Below are 18,297 nucleotides of genomic sequence, written 5' to 3' on the forward strand. Positions count from 1 at the left end.
TCTTAAAGGTACACCCACTACAGCTATTTTATAAATGCCCATTTCTTAAAGGTACTCTCACATGACACCTCCCCTGAGGAAAACTGCAAGATGGTTTTATTTTTCACCTTTTTCTCTTTCCTTTAAGAAATATTAACAGTGGATATACATTTCTGTTTTTTTTATGAAACAAAACACACAAACATTTATAATGACATAGTTCATTTTAGTTCTTCTTCCTCCAACTGAACTCCTTCTTGATTAACAGTCTCTTTGAACAAGGAGGTCTCTGGACGATCCATCCATTTCTCTACGTCTCGGCATTTCTCTTTAAAGTCACATACTTCAGTTCAATCTGATTACAGAGTCCCTTGTAATTCTCCAACACAGGAGCATTGGTTATCACAGCTTTAATGCAGTAAAATGCCTGTTGAAACTCCGCTGTACACTGAAATTTTTGACGTTTCTTCAGCAAGTTCATCAGTGGAGCAACCAACCTACAAAAATTTGGCACAAATGTTCGATCAAATCCACTCATGCCAAGAAATCGCATTATTTTCCTTCGTGTCGAGGGTATTGGAAACTCCCAATAACTTTTGTTTTCACATCCCGTGGGACCATTCGACCCTGACCGATTGTATGGCCAAGGAAAGTGACTTGGGCTTTTCCAAATTCACTTTTGGCTAGGTTTACCACCAAACCTGCCTCCTGAAGTCGATCGAATAATTCCATCAGATGTTTTAAATGTTCCTTCCGTGTCTGGCTGAAAATTACCAGATCTTGGATGTATACCGCACAATTGGGTAATCCTGAAACGACTTTGTTTGCTAACCATTGAAATGTGGCTGAGGCATTTTTCATGCCAAATGGCATAACTTTGAATTGGTATATACCATCTGCAGTCACAAAATCTGAAATCTCCTTCGCCCTTTTGGATAAAGGTAAACAGTAACCTTTAAGTAAATCCAATTTGGAAATAAAAGCTGATTGCCCCACTTTCTCAATGCAATCCTCCAAACGTGGGATAGGATAAGAGTCCATTCTTGTAACTGCATTAACCTTTCTACAGTCCACACACAACCGTTGGGTACCGTCTGGTTTAGGTACCATCACTATGGGTGAGCTCCATTGGCTGCAACCCACTTCAATTATGCAATTTTTAAGCATACTTTCAATCTCTTTGTTAACCTGTGCCAATTTAAAAGGGTTAAGTCTATATGGATGTTGTTTGATTGGAACAGCCACGTCATGTATAGCCATTTTAGTACTTCACAATTTATCTCCACAAACTTGCCCATGTGATATCAATAACTCTTTCAGGCCAGTCCGTTTTTCCTCTGGAAGGTAACCCAACAATTTATCCCAATTTTTAAGAAGATCCTCGTTTTCCAATTTAATTTGAGGTATGTCAAATTCAAGTCATCTGGATTTGGTTCGTCACTTTGAGTTAGAATTATTAAAACCTCCTCCTTTTGCTCTCCTTCCCTTTCAAAGTACCTTTTAAGCATATTTACATGACACACTCAGTGAGTCTTCCTTCTATCTGGTGTTTTACCACATAATTCACCACACTTAATTTCCTTTCAATCTGATAATGTCCACAAAACCTTGCTTTTAAAGGTTCATCTATCACTGGTAACAATACTAAAACTTTATCTCCACAGGCAAAACAACGAACTTTGGATTTCTTGTCCGCTGACGGTTTCATTACATTTTGTGCAACTTTTAAATGTTGTCGAGCCAATTCCCCTGCTCTATTTAATCATTCCTTAATATTTGACATGTAATTCAATCATGCAAGTTCCGATTTCTCACTCACCAATTTTTCCTTAATTAGTTTAAGTGGTCCTCTTACCTCATGACCAAAAATTAGTTCAAAGGACTGAATTTGGTTGACCCATTAGGTGCATCCCTAATTGCAAACAGTACTAATGGAATTCCTTTATCCCAATCCTCTGGATAATCTTGACAATAAGCCCTCAACATTGTCTTTAATGTCTGATGCCACCTTTCTAATGCTCCCTGCAATTCTAGATGGTACGCAGTTGATTTAAATTATTTTATTCCTGAGCCATCCACAACTTCTTTGAATAACCTAGAGGTAAAATTTGATCCTTGATCTGATTGTATTTCTGTTGGTAGACCATATCTAGTAAAGAATTTAAGTAACTCCTCCACAATTGTTTTAGCTGTAATATTATGTACTGGAATGGCCCTGGAAACCAAGTAGACACATCCATTATAATCAAAAGATATTGATTCCTACTTTTCGTTTTAGGAAGCAGTCCTATGCAATCAATTAATACCCTTGTAAAAGATTCCTCAAATGCTGGAATGGGTATTAAGGGCACTGGTTTATCACTGCTTGAGGTTTCCCTATCACTTAACATGCGTGACTTGATTGCCAAAATTTAACAACATCTTTATGTAGTCCAGGCCAATAAAAATATTTTTGGATTTTAGCTTGAGTTTTTCTTACTCCCAAGTGACCTCCCATTGGTACCTCATGTGCTACTCACAACACCTCCTTTCTATGCCCTACCGGCAATAACACTTGATGAACCACTGCCCACTTTTCATCCGACTGCATATGTAAGGGTCTCCATTTTCTCAAGACATCATTTTTATGGTAATAACACTCCAGTATACACTCAGATTCCTCTTCCATGTATGCTTTCTGATACATCCGTTTTATTTCTATATCTTTCTGTTGTAAGTCCGCCAACTTTCCTAAACTAAAAATATCCGCCTCATCCTCCACCTGTTCTTGCTCTTTTTGAACCATCTGATCAAAAATCGTTTCTGATAATTGAACTTCAACTTTATCTTCACTCTTTGATTTCTCCTCTTGACTTAACCTATGACTTTTCGACCTTGTTGCGACACAATCCAGGAAAATCTCAGGATATTCGTCCTTCAACTCAGTTGTCTGATTTTCCAGTGGCTTATCAACCACAATAGGCATCATTCCCACCTGCAATCCAGCATTATCATTACTCAAGAACTGTATTCCTGGACAAAATAGTTTCTCTATTACTCCTACTACCACATTACTACTCTTCACTGGACTTTCCAACCTGATCTGATACAATGGAACAGTACTCTTCTCACCCTGAATTCCACATATTACCATCTTTTCTGGCAATATTCATCCCAAATTACATAGCTCCTCATCTCTTACCATTAAAGATTGACTAGCTCCCGTATCTCTTAAAACTGTGACATCTTTACCTGCTCCTCTGGTACACAAGTAAACTTTACCCACACAAGTAAATTCTTTGAAGAGATTTGGCACCTTGTTATCAATCACCTCTTGATCAGGCTGTACAATCTTTCACACCTCCTTCACTTCACTTGGGCTTTCCTTTATCACTTTAACAAACCCCACTGACTTATCCTATTTTATCATATCAGTCTTCCCAGTGCCTTTCTTCAACCGCCAACACTGTGACTTTACATGACCTAGTTTATTACAGTGAAAACATTTTAAACTTTTCATGTCTCTTCAACCCTCCTGGATTTCCTTTTTAGTCTGAGGTACACTATCCTTATTATCTATCATCAGATCACCTTTACCTTTACCACTTGAATATTTCTCATATCCCCAGTTTCTATCCCTCACAGGCTGAAACTGATATCAGAAACAAAACTTTGATTCATGAACTAATTCATAATCATCTGCCATTTCTGCTGCTAATTTCACAGTTTTAACCCTCTGCTCTTCCACATGCGGTCTCACTAAATCAGGAATTGAATTTTAAACTGCTCCAAAAATATAATTTCTCTGAGAGCTTCATATGTTTGATCTATTTTCAAAGCCCTTATCCACCTATCAAAATTACTCCATTTGATCATTTCAAACTCCATGTATGTTTGACCAGGTTCTTTCCTTAAATTTCTAAACCTTTGTCTGTAGGCTTCAGGCACTAGTTAATTTGCACCCAAGATGGATTTTTTCACCTCCTCATACGTCCCGGATACCTCCTCCGGTAGTGATGCAAACACTTCACTAGCCCTGCCTACCAGCTTTGTTTGAATCAGTAATACCCACATGTCCGGTGGCCATTTCATTTGTTTAGCCACCTTCACAAATGAAATGAAAAAGGCTTCTACCTCCTTCTCATCAAACCTTGGCAATGCTTGGACATATTTAAATAGCTTCCCACCAAGCCTTCGACTATGACGCTCTTTCTCACTATTCTCATCACTCTCTTCCAACTGTACGTTTCCCTTTATGTCCGCCAATTTTAACTGATTGTCATGTTTCATGGCCAATTTCTGAAGTTCAAACTATCTCTCGTTTTCCCTTTATTCTCTCTCTATTACCCTTTCCTCGCTCTCTTTTTCCCTTTCCTCTCTCTCTCTCTTTTCTTTTTCCCTGATATGTACCTTGCTTTCTCTTTCTTTTTGTTCTACTCAGGCTATTGTTTATTTTTCTCTTTCTTCTCTGTCTTTATCTTTTTCCCTGATTTATATCTCCCCTTCTCTTTCTTTTTGTTCTGCAAGGGATAACGTTTCTTTTTCTCTTTCTTCTCTCTCCTTTTCTTTTTCCCTGATCTGTATCTCAGGCAATTTTAAATGCTCAGCTACCTCTTCTTTTCATATTCTGTCTGGCAATGTTAACAGCAATGTTTTTGCCAAATCTAAAAGCCTGTTTTTAGTCTCTGTTTGTAAGGTACTGCATGTGACCGTCTCCACCCCCAAAAACTTGAGCCATTGTCCACCACACACTCCTTACTTAAACTTGAATACCACACCTGAAAAGCAACCACAATATGCTCACCCATCAGTCTTTAAGTTAACTTCAGCTAATCCAATAGATAGACTTTTATCCCCCTCGAGCCCCCAATTTGTTATGAGCCAGAGTTGAGAGAACCCCAAAGTGTATCATGGAGTTCACTTGACCCACAACTTTTAATAGATTGTGGTTATGGGGAGCACACGGGCCTGCTCTGCAGGTGTGATGCAACAGAGATCTACAGTACTTTTAAATTAAAACAATGTTTATTTATGAAACCAGTTAACACTTTATAAACCCACAGTAAACATCTTAACAACTATCAACACCAATAAATTCCCCAAAGAATACAGCAATCTATAAGTAACTCTTAATCTTTCCTTGCAACATCCATAAGACAAAAAAAAACTTTTTGCAGAAAGACATCAGGTTTAACTTCTCCACAGAAACAGGTATTATTAAATCACCAAAGGATCTGGAGACAGTATTTAGATTGCAGAGAGAGAGACTAATACACCTTCTTGCTGTGACTGCAGCTATCCAGCTCTCAAAATGAAACTAAAACACATCCTGCAGCAGACAGCCCAAAGCGAAAGTAAAAGCAGACAGACAGACCAGCTCCACCCACACTCTGACATCACTGATAAACACCCATTTCTTAAAGGTACTATCACATGACAATAGGCAATGGCTAGTATTTAAATAAATGCTAAACAGATATATATTCCACGAAGACATAAATATCCAAAGGGAAAAGGTAAAACAACTGTGGTTAACAAAAGAAGTTAAATATTTAATTGGATCAAAGGAATATAATAAGGATCTTATAAGGATGCCAGAAAAAGTGGTAAGCCTGAAGATTAGCAGCAATGTACAACCCAGCAAAGTAGGACCAAGGCACTAATTAAGATAGGGAAAAGTGAATATGAATGCAAACTCGCAAGGAACATAAAAGCGGACTGTAAAAGCTTTTTTAGATATGTGAAAAGGAAAAGATGAGTGAGGACAAATGCAGGCCAATTACAGGAGAGAATAATTTCTAGTGGAGAACAGGGAAGTGGCAGAGAAACTAAACAGTTACATTGCATCTGTCTTCATGGAAGAAGATACAAAAAAAATCTTCCAGAAATACTAGGCGATGACTTCTGGTGGCGGATGTGAGTGAGGACACGCACCTGGGGAGGCTCCAACCTGACCTGACTCACAAAGCACATAATAAGCAACGTTAGCTGGAAAATATTTAAACCAAATACCAGGACAAACATACAGCTCCTTAACTTGCCCAAAAACAACAAAAACAAGAGAAGGGGAAACAAATGTGTTCCTCAGACTCGGAGGCTTCGTTGGAGTCAGCAGGAGACAAAATGGCAGAGGCGTGCTCCTCCCCCCAAGCAACCACGTGGCCATCAGTTGAAGACATCAGCCGCATTATGGCAGTTGAATTGAAAAAACACCACCGGGACCTGGCCGGAGAAATAAAAAGGTCAGTGGAAGAGACCCTAACTCAAATCTTGAGCAAGTTGGAGGGTATGGATAAAAAAGTGGAAGCGTGGGGTGACACGGTCCAGAATATGGAGGTGGCCCTCATTGACCACAGTGAGATGATCACAGCACTCGAAAAAAACTGTCTTCGGTCCTGGACATGAATAAGTTTCTAAAGAATGTAAATAACCTGGAGAACAGGTCTGGAAGGCAAAACATCCGCCTCATGGGTCTGCTCTGCTGGACGGAATGGAGGGCAACACCCCCACAGAATTTGTAGCCGACATGTTTTTTTAAAACGGTGGATGAGAAGGTGCTTAAAACCCCCCTAGAGCTGAATCGGGCTCATTGCACGCTGTGATCAAGACCTTGAGCAATGATCTTGAGGTTCCATAACTTCAAAGCAAAAGAGCTGAGATGGGCTAGCAAGTACCACAATGTTAAATGGGGGGGGGGGGGGGGGGGGGGGGGGGGTAACTCGATCCGGCTTTACCAGGACCTTAGCGTGGAATTAGCGAAGCTAAGAGCAGCGTTTAATGGTGCAAAATCTTCCCTATTCAAGAAGGTTTGGGCTACTTTACCTGGCCCGTCTTCGAATTTCAGTCAAAGAAAAGGATCACTTTTTTGACTCCCCAGACGAGGCAAACACTTTTGGTAAGAAACTGAGTTTGAAATCTTTCACTATTGTTGTTTAAAAGTTAAATTTCTGTATGTTAGGAAGTTGTATCATTGTTGTTTATTTGGCTGATTTACACTGTAAAATTTTTACTGTTGAATTGTTCCCCTGTTTTTCTCAATATGGTAGTGTTATATATTTTATTTTATAGTGCGGTTATTACAATGGGATTGTTATATGTGAAATTCTTGTTTTTGAATAATGTTAGCAGGGATAGGGGCAGCATGGTAGTGCAGTGATTAGCACTGCTGCCTCATGGCGCGAAGGTCCCAGGTTCGATCCCGGCTCTGGGCCACTGTCTGTGTGGAGTTTGCACATTCTCCCCGTGTTTGCGTGGGTTTCGCCCCCACAACCCAAAGATGTGCAGGGTAGGTGGATTGGTCACGCTAAATTGCCCCTTAATTGGAAAAAAATAATTGGGTACTCTTAAGTTTAAAAAAAAAAGATAGCAGGGATAATCCAGGAAACTATAGGCCTGTGAGCCTCCCATCGGTAAATTATTGGAGCGAATTCTCAGGGAAAGAATTTGTACCCATTTGGAAACAAATGGACTCATTAGCGATAGACATAATGGCTTTGTGAAGGGGAGGTCATGCTTCACTAATATGATTGAGTTTTTTGAGGAGGTGACAAAGATGATTGATGAGGGGAGGGCAGTGGATGTTGTTTACGTGGACTTCAGTAAAGCCTTGACAAGGTGCCTCATGGCACAAAAGGTGAAGTTACACAGGATCACAGGTGAGGTGGTAAGATGGATAGAGAACCGGCTCGGTCACAGGAGACAAAGGGTAGCAGTAGAAGGGTGTTTTTCTGAATCGGATTTACAGTGCAGAAGGAGGCTATTCAGCCCATCGAGTCTGCACCGGCTCTTGGAAAGAGCACCCGACTTAAGCCCACACCTCCACCCTATCCCCGTAACCCAGCAACCCCATCTACTCTAAGGGCAATTTAGCATGGGCAATCCACCTAACCTGGACATCTTTGGACTGTGGGAGGAAACCGGAGCACCCGGAGGAAATCCACGCAGAAAGGGGGAGAACGTGCAGACTCCGCACAGACAGTGACCCAAGCAGAAATCAAACCTTGAACTCTGGTGCTGTGAAGCCATAGAGCTAACCACTATACTACCGTGCTGCCCCTGGAAAATTGTGACTCGTGGTGTTCCACAGGGATCTGTGCTGGGGCCTCTGTTGTTTGTAATATACATAAACAATTTGGAGGAAAATGTAGCTGGTCTGATTAGAAGTTCGCTGATGACACCAAAGTTAGTGGAGTGTTGAGGATTGTCGCGGGGATACAGACATGGATAGGTTGGAGAATTGGGCAGAGAAATGACAAATAGAGTTTAATCTAGACAAATGTGAGGTAATGCATTTTGGTAGGTTTAACATAGAGGGGAAATATACTGTAAAAGGCAAAACTCTTAGGAATATATAAAGTCAGAGAGATCTGGGCATCTAGGTCCACAAATCTTTGAAAATGGCAACACAAGTGGGCAGGGTATTCAAGAAAGCTTGCCTTCATTGGACGGGGCATCGAGTATAAAAACTGCCGACATGCTACAGTTGTACAGAACCAAGAAGGATGTGGAGGCTTTGGAAAGCGTGCAGAGAAGGTTTACCAGGATGTTGCCTGGTCTGGACGGTGTTAGCTATGCGGAGGCTGAATAGACTCGGACTGTTTTCATTAGAATGACGAAGGTTAAGGGGTGACCTGATAGAGGTCTACAAGATTATGAGGGGCATGAATAGAATGGATGGGCAGGCACTCTTTCCCAGGGTGGAGGGGTCAGTCACCTGGGGGCATAGGTTTAAGGTCCGTGGGGCAACGTTTAGAGGAGACGTGTGAGGCAGGGTTTTTATACAAAGGGTGGTGAGTGCCTGGAACACGTTGCCAGGCGAGGTTGTGAAAGCAGATACAGTAACGGCGTTCAAAAGGCATCTCGACAGATACATGGATATGATGGGTAGAGAGGATTATGGCACAAGGAAGTGCTGAGGGTTTTTGCTAAGGGTGACCGGTATAGGCTTGGAGAACCGAAGGGCCTGTTCCTGTGCTGTATTGTTCTTTGTTCCTAATGGTCCTTTGACCCGAAGATAACACGCAGCCTTGCAGGATATACCACTTCAAATCTTACTCCACTCTTGTATAACACCGCATTGGCCTCATTAAGGCCGCCTGCTTCTTCGCCTGCACCGCACCTAGATCTTGGTATACTCTAACATGGCTTCCATCCCACCTCAGGTCACACTCTTTCCCCTGGAAGCTGTGGAATCTGGCTATCACCCTTCGCGGTGGCTCATTCGCCTGAGGCTTCTCCAGAGTGTTCAATGAGCTCTATCCAACTCTGGAGAAGACACCAATAGCCCCTCCCAACCATCTTACTGAACATCTGCGAAAGGTACGCAGTTGGATTCAGCCCCTCCACGCCACCCAGCACCCCAACGACCCTGAGGTTTTGTCTCCTCAAACGATTCTCCAGGTCATCTATCTTTGCCCTCAGATTCTTGTTCTTTTCCGCCGAGATCTCAGCCTCCAATGAGGCAATTTGGTCACCATGCCTCGATAAAGCCTCCTCTACCCCTTTCAACACCTCTCCATGTTCCTTTACTGCCTCCAAAGTCCTCTTCAACTTCTCATGAACAGGGCCCAGGGCCTCCTCAATCGACTTAAGCAGAGTGTCGAGCATCACCCTGCAGTGCTTCTCTAAATAATTCTCAAACTGCTTTTCGAACTCAATGGCCAATACCCCCATGATCTGCCGTGATCGGGGTGGCTCTAGCTGCCTGACCCGCCACCACCATCTACCCTGCTGAGGCTTGACGCGTCGTCGCTGAGTCAGTTGAAGTATTTCCAGCCAAAGATTTCTTAGATTTTTCAAAAATGTTTTTATTAAAGGCATTTGTATATATACACATCAAACACAACCAAAACCAAAAAGAGAACAAAAAAGAAATCTCATAACAAATAAATAACCAACACCCCTGCACCCTACCCTCCCTGCCGTTACCCACCAGCCACTCTGCCTCCTTTTTTAAACCCCAGAGTCACCCCCTTCCCCTCCCTCTGCTGACTTCTCAATTGTTCTTGAAGAAACCTCTCCACATTCCCACTCAAGGCAAACTTGATATTTTCCAACCTCACCCACACCCCCGGTTTCGGCGGCCCGAGTCCCTCCATTCCAACAAGATCCAACTCCAGGCCACTCATGGGAAAGCCCATGCCACAGCAACACACCAAGCTAGTATGTTTACAAGGTGAAAGAAAAACAACTGTGCAACCTATCACAACCATCTTATAGCACTATTAAGATGTTAAATCCAGTTTGATTTTAATTTTGACACTTGATCCATGCTACTACTTTACCCTTAACGCCATGCGTCTTTATCTTATGCAGCAACGTTTTGTGTGGCACCTTGTCAAAAGCTTTCTGGAAATCCAGATATACCACATCCATTGGCTCCCCATTGTCTACTGCACTGGTAATGTCCTCAAAAAATTCCACTAAATTAGTTGGGCACGACCTGCCCTTTTTAAAATTTTTTTTTTACAGAAAATATAAAACATAACGACAAACAATGAAATGCAACAAAATAACCCATAATAACCGTACCACCCCCAGACCGTATCGACGCATGTATCCCATCCCCCACCCCCCCAACCCCAATGAACAACAAAAGAACTTCAAAATAAATTTAAATTAAATAAACAAACATAGTCATCGTCCGCCCCCCCCCCCCCCCCCCCCCCCCCCCCCCCGACCTTTTCCCTCCCCCTTCCCCCCCTCCCCCCCCGGGTTGCTGCTGCTACTGTCCCCGTACCCTATCGTTGAGCCAGAAAGTCGAGAAAAGGTTGCCACCGCCTAAAGAACCCTTGTACCGACCCTCTCAGGGCGAATTTGACCTTCTCTAGCGTAATGAAACCCGCCATGTCATTGATCCAGGTCTCCACGCTTGGGGGCCTCGCATCTTTCCATTGTAGCAAGATCCTTCGCCGGGCTACTAGGGACGCAAAGGCCAGCACACCGGCCTCTTTCGCCTCCTGCACTCCCGGCTCCACCCCAACCCCAAAAATCGCGAGTCCCTATCCTGGCTTAACCCTGGATCCCACCACCCTCGACACTGTCCTCGCCACCCCCTTCCAGAACTCCTCCAGCGCCGGGCATGCCCAGAACATATGGGCATGGTTCGCTGGACTCCCCGAGCACCTGACACACCTGTCTTCACCCCCAAAGAACCTACTCATCCTTGTCCCAGTCATGTGGGCCCGGTGCAGCACCTTGAATTGGATGAGGCTAAGCCGCGCACACGAGGAGGAAGAATTAACCCTCTCCAGGGCATCAGCCCATGTCCCGTCTTCGATCTGTTCCCCCAGTTCCCCCTCCCACTTAGCTTTCAGCTCCTCTACTGACGCCTCCTCCGCCTCCTGCATAACCTTGTAGATATCAGATATCTTCCCCTCTCCGACCCAGACCCCCGAAAGCACCCTGTCGCTCACCCCCCTCGCGGGAAGCAAAGGGAATCCCTCCACCTGCCGCCTAGCAAATGCCTTTACCTGCAGATACCTGAACATGTTCCCCGGGGGGAGCCCAGATTTCTCCTCCAACTCCCCCAGGCTCGCAAACCTCCCATCAATAAACAGGTCCCTCAGCTGTCTGATGCCCGCTCTGTACCAACCATGAAATCCCCCATCAATGTTCCCGGGGACGAACCTATGGTTCCCCCTCAACGGAGCCTCCATCGAGCCCCCCACTTCTCCCCTATGTCGCCTCCACTGCCCCCAAATCTTGAGGGTAGCCGCCACCACCGGACTCGTGGTATACCTCGTAGGAGGGAGCGGCCACGGCGCCGTTACCAGGGCCCCCAGGCTTGTATCTTCACAGGACGCCCTCTCCATCCGTTTCCATGCTGCCCCCTCCATTACCCACTTGCGCACCATCGACACATTGGCCGCCCAATAATACCCCGAGAGATTGGGTAACGCCAGCCCCCCCTCATCTCTACCCCGCTCCAAGAAGACCCTCTTCACCCTCGGGGTCCCATGCGCCCAAACAAAGCTCATGATGCTGCTCGTAACCCTTCTAAAAAAGGCCCTAGGGATAAAGATGGGCAAACACTGAAAAAGGAACAAGAACCTCGGGAGAACCGTCATTTTGACGGACTGCATTCTACCCGCCAACGATAGCGACACCATGTCCCACCTTTTAAATTCCTCTTCCATCTGCTCCACCAGCCTGGTAAAATTAAGCTTATGGACAGTCCCCCAACTCCTGGCCACCTGCACCCCCAGGTATCTGAAACTCTTCACTGCCCTCTTAAATGGGAGTCTCCCAATTCCCTCCTCCTGATCACCCGGGTGTACTACAAATACCTCACTCTTGCCTAAATTTAACTTATAGCCCGAGAAGCCCCCAAATTCTGCTAACAGCTCCATCACCCCCGGCATTCCCCCTTCTGGATCCGCCACATACAACAGCAGGTCGTCCGCATACAGCGATACACGATGTTCCTCCCCACCCCGCACCAGACCCCTCCATCTCCCTGACTCCCTCAACGCCATAGCCAAAAGTTCAATCGCCAGTGCAAAGAGCAAGGGGGACAGGGGGAACCCCTGCCTGGTCCCACGGTAGAGCCTAAAGTACTCCGATCTCCTTCCATTTGTAACTACACTTGCCATCGGAGCCGCGTAGAGCAGCCTCACCCATTTGATGAATCCCTCCCCGAATCCGAACCGCTCCAGCACCTCCCACAGGTACCCCCACTCAACTCTATCAAACGCTTTCTCCGCATCCAGCGCCACCACTATCTCCGCCTCCCCCTCCACTGCCGGCATCATAATAACATTTAGCAGTCTCCGCACATTCGTGTTGAGCTGCCATCCCTTGACAAATCCTGTCTGATCCTCGTGTATCACCCCTGGCACACAGTCCTCTATCCTGGTGGCCAGGATCTTCGCCAGCAACTTAGCGTCAACATTGAGGAGCGAGATAGGCCTGTATGATCCACACTGCAAGGGGTCCTTATCCCGCTTTAGAATCAGAGAGATCAGTGCCCGCGACATCGTCGGGGGCAAAGCCCCCCCCTCCGATGCCTCATTGAAAGCTCGCACCAACAGGGGGCCCACCAGATCCGCATACTTTTTATAAAATTCCACCGGGAACCCGTCCGGCCCCGGCGCCTTACCTGACTGCATTTGTCCAATCCCCCTGACTAGCTCCTCCAACTCTATCGGCACCCCCAGCCCCTCTACCAGCTCCTCTTGAACCCTTGGGAACCGTAGCCTGTTCATGAAGCTCTCCATCCCCCCTCTCCCCATCGGAGGTTCTGACCGGTACAGTTCCTCGTAGAAGTCCCTAAAGACCCCATTTACTTCTGTCCCCTTCTGCACTACATTCCCACCCCTATCCGTCACTCCACCAATTTCCCTAGCCGCATCTCGCCTACGGAGCTGATGCGCCAACATCCTGCTCGCCTTCTCCCCATACTCATATACCGTGCCCTGCGACCTCCTCCACTGTGTCTCCGCCTTTCTGGTGGTCAACAAATCAAATTTGGCCTGCAAACTGCGCCGTTCCCCCAGCAACCCCTCCTCCGGTGCCTCCGCGTATCTCCTGTCCACATCCAGGAGCTCCCCCACCAGTCTCTCCCTCTCCTTCCTCTCCCTCCTTTCCCTATGGGCCCGGATGGAGATCAGCTCCCCCCGGATCACTGCTTTCAGAGCCTCCCAGACCATCCCCACCCGGACCTCCCCCGTATCATTGGTATCAAGATACCCCTCAATACTTCCCCGGACCCTCCTACACACCTCCTCATCAGCCAGCAGCCCCACATCCAGGCGCCAGAGCGGGCGCTGGTCCCGCGCCTCCCCCATCTTCAGATCAACCCAGTGCGGAGCATGGTCTGAGATCGCTATGGCCGAATACTCTGCATCCTGCACCTTCGGGATCAATCCCCTGCTCAGGATGAAAAAATCTATTCGGGAATAGACCCTATGGGCATGGGAGAAAAAGGAATACTCCCGCGCTCTCGGCCTCCCAAACCTCCAGGGATCCACCCCTCCCATCTGGTCCATAAACCCCCTCAGCACTCTGGCCGCCGCCGGTCTCCTACCCGTCCTTGAACTGGACCGGTCCAGTGGGGGATCCAGCACTGTGTTAAAGTCTCCCCCCATGATCAGGCCCCCCGCCTCCAGGTCCGGAATGCGGCCCAACAAGCGCCTCATGAAGCCGGCATCATCCCAGTTCGGGGCATATACATTTACCAGCACCACCTTCTCTCCCTGCAGCCTACCCTTCACCATAATATATCTGCCCTCCTTGTCCGACACCACCTCAGCCGCCTCGAACGCCACTCTCTTCCCCACCAGAATCGCCACCCCCCGGTTCTTTGCGTCCAATCCTGAGTGAAAAACCTGCCCCACCCACCCCTTTCTCAGACGAACCTGGTCCGCCACCTTCAAGTGGGTCTCCTGGAGCATAGCCACGTCCACCTTCAGCCCCTTCAGATGAGAAAATACCCTGGTTCTCTTAACCGGCCCATTCAGCCCCCTCACGTTCCAGGTAATCAGCCGAATCAGAGAGCAACCTGCCCCTCTCCCCCGCCGGCTAGCCATAGCTTATCGACTGCTTGCCCCAGGCCAGCTCGCCCCGCCTGACCCGTTCCCCATGGCGATAACGCCTCTCCTCTACCCCCCCGGCCCACGCCAGCTCCTTCCTGGCCATTCCAGCAGCAACCCGGTATCCCCCCCCACCCCCCCAGGCTAGGACCCCTCCTAGCCGCGACGCACCCTCCATGGTACTTCCGTGAGTCAGCTGACTTCTGCTGACCCGGCAGCTCCTGCCAAAACCCATCTCCTCCTGGCATGGGGTCATCCCCCTCTTGCCACACCTCCTTGGCACCGCTTCAGCGCGGGAAAGAAAACCAGTAGAGGCCACGCCCCCACCTCCAGCTCCGCCCCCCCTGCCCCGCAGTGCGGACAACCAAAGGAAAGCCCGCGCTTTCACACTGCCACACCCCACCCTTCCGACGCAGCTCCTCAAAATCCAGTTTCACCCCAACCCCCGGCCCTGTACAGAAGAGAACATATAAAGCACATACCCCCAACGTTCCCCACATACCCCACACCCATACCCAACAGACAAACCCACCCGGAAACAGAGCAAAAAGAAAAGCAGCATAAAAAAACACGTGTCAAAATTGAAGAACAGCAACAGCGAAAACAGCAACGGCCATAGTGTGTCCCCAGATCCTAGTTCAAGTCCAGTTTCTCCACCTGTACAAAGGCCCACGCCTCCTCCGGGGACTCGAAGTAGTGGTGCCGGTCCTTATATGTCACCCACAGACGCGCAGGCTGCAGCATTCCAAATCTGACCTGCTTGGCATGAAGCACCGCCTTCGTCCGGTTGAACCCGGCCCTCCGCTTTGCCACCTCCGCACTCCAGTCCTGGTAGATTCATACTACCGAGTTCTCCCACTTGCTGCTCCTCTCTTTCTTGGCCCAGCGCAGCACACACTCCCAGTCACTAAATCGATGGAACCGCACCAGCACCGCCCGCGGGGGTTCATTTGCCTTAGGCCTCCTGGCCAGCACTCTGTGAGCTCCCTCAAGCTCCAGGGGCAAATGGAAGGACCCCGCTCCCATCAACGAGCTCAACATCGTGGTCACGTACCACGGGAGATCCGACCCCTCCAGCCCCTCCGCCAGGCCCAGGATCCTCAAATTCTTTCGCCTCGTGCGAACGTCCAGCTCCTCCAAGCGGTCTTGCCACTTTTTGTGAAGTGCCTCGTGCAACTCCACTTTCCCCACGAGGACCACGGCCTCCTCCTCCCTCTCAGCGGCCTGCTGCTGCAACTCCCGGATAGACACCTCCTGGGCCGCCTGAGCTCCAAGCAGCTTGTTGGTGGTCGCATTCAGTGAGTCCAGCAACTCAGCCTTCAGCTCCGCAAAACAGCGCAGAAGAGCAGCTTGCTGCTCCTGCGCCCACTTCCACCAGTCCTCGGGTGTTCCGCCAGCCGCCATTTTGTCCTTCTTCCCCCGCTTTTCTTGTGGAGCTGCTGCAGCCTTTTCCTTTGCCCCACTCCGGATGTGCACCATAAATTATGGGGAATGCTCCTCTAGACACCTTCCCCCACCGGGATTCGTTGCGACAGCACCGTTTGGGGCCCTCAAATCGGCCCAAAAGTCCTTAAGTAGCGGGAGCTGCGACTTAGCCGCAACTGCAAAGCCGGTTTTCTGACCGCTCCACTCCTAGTCCAGGCCATCCACCGGTGGAGAATCTGAGAAGGAGTGTTCCCACACGGGGAAAATTCCAAACAGCACCACTACGAGCCCTTAAAAGAGCCCCAAAGTCCAAAAATAGTGGGAGCCACTGAACGTGCGGCTTAGCTCCGCATCACCGCTACCGGAAGTCCGTCTCCGCTTCTTCAATGGCCTTGGTGAGATCTTTTCACAGTTCTTCCCTCTGCTGCTAGAATTCAGCTTTCATAAAGGCCCTCAGGTCAGCTCGAGACCTATAAGCTGGCCCTTCCCCCGCTAGCATGCTTGCAGAGGCTTTTGTTTGTTGCAGCTCAGACAAATCTTGCACTGTTTCTGAGGGCCTGATAACCAAGAAACATCCTATTCCTGGGGGAAAATACTCCTTGAACCTTCACCCACGCCTTTTCATCGAAATTCCAACCCGTGCTGCCCAAAAAAGAGCTCTTTTCTGCAACCTTAGGCAGGAGCTGCCTTGTGTGCTCACTCACTCCATGATGCACACCGGAAGTCCACGACCTGCCCTTTATGAACCCATGCTAAGTCTGTCCAATGGGACAATTTCCATCCAGATGCCTCGCTATTTCTTCCTTGATGACAGATTCCAGCATCTTCCCTACTACCGAAGTTAAGCTAACTGGCCTATAATTACCCGCTTTCTACCTACCTCCTGTTTTAAACAGTGGTGTCACGTTTGCTCATTTCAAATCCGCCGGGACCACCCCAGAGTCTAGTGAATTTTGATAAATTATCGCGAGTGCATTTTCAATTTCCCTAGCCATCTCCTTTAGTACCCTGGGATTAATTCCATCAGGGCCAGGAGACTTGTCAACCTTCATAACGATATAGGTAAAAAAAACAGGATGAGGTCCTACATGCTGAATTTAGGGAGTGAGGAGATAAACTAAAAAGTAGGACCTCAAAGGTAGTAATCTCAGGATTGCTGCAGTGCCACGTGCTAGTCAGAGTAGGAATGACAGGATAGACAGGATGAATGCCTGGCTTGAGAGATGGTGTAGTAGGGAGGGATTCAGATCTTTGGGACATTGGAACTGACTCTGGGAGAGATAGGACCATTACAAATCGGACGGTCTACACCTAGGCAGGACTGGAACTAATGTCCTATGGGGGTTATTTGCCAGCACTGTTGGGGAGGGGAACTAATGCAGGAAGTCAGAGGGTAGTAAAGAGGGGCTAGAAACAAAAGTCAGTGAGGAGAAATGTGGAAGGCAGAGAAACAGATTGAACTGCATTTATTTCAATGCAAGAAGTCTAACGGGCAAGGCAGATGAACTCAGGGCATGGATAGGTACATGGGACCGGGATATTATAGCTATTACTGAAACATGGCTAAAGGAGAAGCAGGACTGGCAGCTCAATGTTCCAGGGTACAGATGCTATAGGAAAGATGGAACAGGTAAGAGAGGAGGGGGAGTTGTGTTTCTGATTAGGGTTCAACATCATGGCAGTACAGAGAGAGGATATGTCCAAGGGTTCGCCCACTGAGTTTATATGGGTAGAACTGAAAAATAAGAAGGGTGAGATTACTTTGATGGGACTGTACTTAGGGCCCCCAAATAGTCAGGGGGAAATCGAGAAGCAGTATTCAAGGAGATTACAGAGAGCTGCCGGAAGAATAGGGTGGTAATAATAGGGGATTTTAACTTTCCAACATTAACTGGGACAGCCATAGCACTAGGGGTTTGGGTGGAGAGAAATTTGTTGAGTGTATTCAGGGAGAATTCCTCATTCAATATGCTAGGGAGGAAATTGCCAGCCCTTTGGTTGAGATATTTGAATCATCGACAGCCACAGGAGAGGTGCCTGAAGATTGCGGGTAGCAAATGTGTGTCCTTGTTTAAAAAGGGCTGTAGGGATAAGCCTGGGAACTACAGACCGGTTAGCCTTACTTCTGTAGTGGGTAAATTGTTAGAAGGTATTCTGAGGGACAGGATCTACAGGCATTTAGACAGACAAGGGCTAATTAGGGAAAGTCAGCATAGCTTTGTAAGGGGAAAGTCATGTCTCACCAATTTGATTGAGGTTTTTGAAGGGGTAACCAAAAAGTTAGATGAGGGCAGTGCAGTCGATGTTGTCTACATGGACTTTAGCAAGGCCTTTGACAAGGTACCGCATGGTAGGTTGTTGCAAAAGGTTACGGAATCCAGGG

The 18,297-nt window shown here is 47.4% G+C and overlaps 1 protein-coding gene across 3 annotated transcripts in view; it reads right to left on the reverse strand.

Moving 5' to 3' along the window:
* ppp1r42 (protein phosphatase 1, regulatory subunit 42) overlaps positions 1-18,297 on the reverse strand; it is a 236,261-nt gene that overhangs the window by 31,323 nt on the left and 186,641 nt on the right. The gene's annotated exons all lie outside the window — the stretch shown is intronic.

The sequence above is a fragment of the Scyliorhinus canicula genome, chromosome 10, assembly GCF_902713615.1.
Source record: "Scyliorhinus canicula chromosome 10, sScyCan1.1, whole genome shotgun sequence".
Lineage (NCBI taxonomy): Eukaryota > Metazoa > Chordata > Chondrichthyes > Carcharhiniformes > Scyliorhinidae > Scyliorhinus > Scyliorhinus canicula.